This window comes from Artemia sp. Qi Xiang Cuo, chromosome 2, assembly GCF_049724085.1.
Source record: "Artemia sp. Qi Xiang Cuo chromosome 2, ASM4972408v1, whole genome shotgun sequence".
Taxonomy (NCBI): Eukaryota; Metazoa; Arthropoda; class Branchiopoda; order Anostraca; family Artemiidae; genus Artemia; species Artemia sp. Qi Xiang Cuo.
This window is the reverse complement of record NC_142795.1, coordinates 21,530,976-21,535,975: the sequence shown is the minus strand read 5'-3', so window position 1 is coordinate 21,535,975 and position 5,000 is coordinate 21,530,976.

The window sequence follows — 5,000 nt, the reverse complement described above, 5'->3', positions numbered from 1 at the left end:
CAACCCACACATCCCAAATCATAGGTTTCAGACACCACACACCTACGAAAGACTAAGAAATCCGGTTATGAAAAGTCGGAAATAGCAAATTACATATCCCAAATCAGACTTTCAGACAACACTCACCTATGAACGGCTAAGAAACCTAGCTCAGAAAAGTCAAAAATAGCAAACTAGTCATCACAAAATATATGTTTCAGACAACAAACACCTATTAAAGTCTAAGAAATCCATCTCATAAAAGTAAAAAGTAGCAATCCACCCATCCCAAATCATAGGTTTCAGACAACACACACCTATGAAAGACTAAGAAATCCAGCTCAGAAAAGTCAAAAATAGCAAACTACATATCCCAAATCATCGGTTTCAGTCAACACACACCAACGAAAGACTAAGAAACCTAGCTCAGAAAAGTCAAAAAATAGCAAACTATTCATCCCAAACTATTGGTTTCAGTCAACATTCACCTACGAAATACTAGAAAACCTTAGCTCAGAAAAGACTGAAATAGCAAACTATACATCCCAAATCATAATTTTCTGAGAACGCATACCTATGAAAGACTAATAAATCAAGCTCAGAATAGTCGAAAATAGCAAACTACACATCCCAAATCATAGGTTTCAGACACCACACACCTATGAAAGACTAAGAAATCCAACTCAGAAAAGTCAAAAATAGCAAACTACATATCCCAAATCATAAGTTTCACTCAACACACACCAACGAAAGGCTAAGAAACCTGGGCCTGGGGATGGCCTTTGGGGGGCTGGGTGGGGGTGTGGGGGCGCGGGTGGCCCTTGGGGCGTTTGGGGGGCTTTGAGGACCGGGGGCTTCCTTCGGGGTTGGGGTAGGAGGATTGGAACCCTTTGGGGTTGGGTTAGAGGACCTCACAACACTGTTCAAATGAAACTTGTGTATTATAACGACCACAGAGTTTCACCATTAAATTCTCTTCTAAAATCTCTTCAAAAATCTTCTTTTAAAATGTCTCTATCTGTTTCGCCGAAATAGTTCCATAACCTGTCTAAAACGGTTTCGCCCAAATAATCCCTAAACGTAAATTCAGCGTGTTCCTTTGTTATTGGCATCTCTGCGCTAACGCATTTCAAATTAATATGAAACCTTTTTCGCGCGCTAAAACAATTCATCGCTAAGATGTTTCTTGCCTAATTGTTTCCATGGCCTTTGGTTATTAATATCCTTTGGAGTTCGACCAGTAGAACTGTTCCCGAGGCAAAGACATTAATGATTTGGATCTATTCCTGGAGAAATGTTTCTAGGCGAAAATTTTTAAAGTCTGACAGATGATGTCATTGATTGATTGATCTGTCAAGAAAGGGGAAATTAATTTGTTGTTTCTAAGGGGGAATTATTGATTCACGATAGGTGAATTGAGGTCGACAGCACAGGTGTTCTGACTCGTGACAGCACCACGTGGTTTATGGTTTTCTCAGTGAGAAAGTTCCTGTTTTTTCAAATTCTCACTGACAAAAACCATAAAAACATACAAAAATGTGACAAAATCCCTGTTTTTCAAATTCTCACTGACAAAAACCATTAAACAGACATAAATGTGAGAAAATTCATGTTTTTCAAATTCTCACTGACAAAAACCATTAAACATCCATGAAAAACATCAAATAAATCGACCAACACACATAACCACCCAAGAAAACAGACATAAATGTGAGAAAGTTCCTGTTTTTCAAATTCTCACTGACAAAAACCATAAAACATCCATAATTTGATGTTGACATCCGAGAAAAACATCAAATAAATCGAACAACACACATAACCATCCATGAAAACAACCATAAATGTGACAAAATTCATGGTTTTTCAAGTGAGAAAATTCCTGTTTTTTCATTCTCACTGAGAAAACCATAAACCACGTGGTACTCGTGGGACCTCCTGACCCCTCTCTACTCGCAATCTTTATGAAAATCAAATTGGCTAGGTCTGAAAACCCCAGTTTGGAGATTCCAAGTCGCTAGAAGGCAGGGGAAAAGCTGCAGCATTTTATTTGGGGGGGGAGAGGGGTCCATATCCGGGTAGTCAAGGGGCATGGGCTATATAATTGTTATTTTCTCCGAATTATTGGGGGGCAACTGCCCCCCCCCCTTGCTCCCCTCCCCCTGAAACGACGCCCCTGCTAGAAGGATGGTCATCAATACGTGTTTATCTGTTGTGGTTTTTTATTTTTTTTAACTCAAGAGTGTTTGTTTTGAATCGGTGGTCATAGAATACCAAAAGCTCATTTTGAAAAGAAATTTAAGGTCATGTAATGACCTGTGTCAGCAACAAGATTTCGCGCAATAACAATGTGCCAATTTCTGTAGTTTATGCCTTGCAGCGCATATTTTTACCCAATAAGGACCAAATTCTATTGAGTGAAAATTCTGGACAGTCAATTGGGTTTGAACTCTCAAAATTCCATTTCATTGCCTTTCGGTTTTAGAATCCTTGTTGCTGCAAGGTAGCGGATTCGTCCAAAAACACATATGTACTGTTAAAAAAGACATTCATCGCAAGATAATTTGTTAATATTAAATAACTATAAATTTGACTTCACGTATGGGGGGAGTCAAATAAATTTGACAAATAAATTTGACAAATAATTGGACAAACATTTGACAAATAAAATTTGTCAAATGAATTTGACTTCACCGTCACGTATTGGGGGAGGGTAACGCCCCCTAATGTTTATGGTCACTCGGTAAAAACAGAAGTCGGTAAATTCCGACCCCGCTAAAATTTTTCGATCGGTTCAATAAAGACCACGAACATACTGACATGTCATCTACAAAAATTTTGAACTTGGTTGGTAAACCCAGCAATTTTACCGACTGCTGCCGTGATTTTACAGATGGTGCCACAATTTTTCCATTTGGTTAAATAAACAGTATTAAGATAGTGGTATGATATGTACCGAAATCTGAATCTCGGTTGGTAAATGCAGCGGTTTTACCGACTCGTGCAGTGATTTTACGTATTGTATTCGAAACAGACATTATGCCATTTTTTGACAAAAACAGTCGGTCAAAAATAACCAGCCAGTCTGTAGAATCTCTTACTCCCCCCCCCTAATTTTGGCTAGTAATGACCCTGGGAGCCAGTAATTAGTTTTCAGGTATTTAGTACTAGCCCATTCGCGAAAGCCCAATTTTTTTAAACAAAACAAATTTGGTACCGACAGTCGTCCCTGTGGAATAACGCAGAGGTAGCACAGGTAACGCACAGTAGTAAAACTCTTTTACTACTCAGTAGATAAAACTCAGTTTTACTACTGATGACGGTCACTGCATATGTGACCGAAATATCTGGCATTTTTGTGAATTTCTTTAACTGTTATCATCATCACTGTCTATTAAAAGGATTTTATGCACCTCGGCTTAACTTTCGTAATTATGAAATATATAGCGCCGAACCTTTGTTTTTTCTTTTCTTTTTCGCCGAACCTTTGTTTTTTTTTCTTTTTCGCCGAACCTTTGTTTTTTTTAACAAAGTTATGGTAGGCATTGATGCCCTTATCTAAGTCAAAATCCCAAAGCCAATCATCATCGCTATCATTTTCAATTTGACACGTTTTGATTCTCGCTGTCCAGGTTGATTTTCTATATAAATAACTGTTGCCTTGGAAACTCAACGATCATAAATATGCTATGAAACTTGCTCCTTACTTTAGGTGAAAAACCTTTTCTATTTGTTTAACTGCATTTCATGAAAATTTAAAGTTTTATGAATTCAATACTTTTGGTAACGCAGAAAAAAGATCGATATTTCAATGATCGCTGTTTGGATTTTGATGGGTAATCAAACAGTTCGTGGTAACGAACTGTACGTAAGGAGCGACCTGACTCAATAATAATCAAAACTCTAAAAAACAAAATTTGGAGACCAATAGATATATAAATTTCAAAAGAATTGATTTTATTATTCTTATTCGAAATATATAAGTTTCGTTAAGTTTAGTTTTACCCATCAAAAGTTACGAGTCTGAGGAAATATTTTTGATTTTCAAAAAAGAGGGAAAGACCCCTTGAAGTCATATAATTTTAATGAAAAATACACCATCAGATTCAGCGTGTCAAAGAACCCTATTGTAGAGGTTTGAAGCTAATATCTGTAAAAATGTGGGATTTTGTAATTTTGCCAGAATAAAATATTTGCCAGATTTTGACACGGATAAGGTCATCAGTACATACCATACCTTTGCAAATCAAAAATATGGACTGGATAAATCGTTGGATTAAATAGAAGTTTTTGTACCATCACCTGAAAAATTAAAAGAAACAAAGGTGGTCGTCAGTGCCATCCATACGTTGTAAAATAAAAAATCTGGACTAGATAAATCGTTGGAAGAAAAAGCAGTTTTTGTTCCCCCATCTGAACAATTCAAATAAACAGAGGTGGTCGGCAATGCCTTCCATACTTTGTAAAATCAAAAACCTGGACTAATCATGACATCAAGACATCAAGAAAAGGCTCAAATTGTATGCGTTTAGAAGACAAGCGACAAAGAGAATCTATATATAGAAGCCTACCGTTGGCTTCATGTCTTTGTTGAAAAAAAACAAAGGTTTGGCGATGCATATTTTATAATGACGAAAGATAAGCCGAGGGGTAACGAACCAAACAAATTGAAAATGATAGCGATGATGATGGGGTTTTGGATTTTGACATGGACAAGGTCAAATCTTTGAAAATCAAAAATATGGACTGGATAAAACGTTGGAAGAAAAAGAAGTTTTTGTCTCACCACCTTAACAATTAAAAGGAACAAAAGGTTTGGCGATACGTCTTTCATGATGACAAAAGACAAGCCAAGGCAAAAGAAGAAGTTTTTCTCCCACCACCTGAACAATAAAAAGAAACAAAGGTGAGTAGTAAGGCCATATAAGATTGAAAACCTACCCGCAAACCTACGCCTGAGGCATGAATATGCGTGTATATTTTCAATGCATTAGGCGCTTACCAGGGTCATTTGCAAAGAGGTA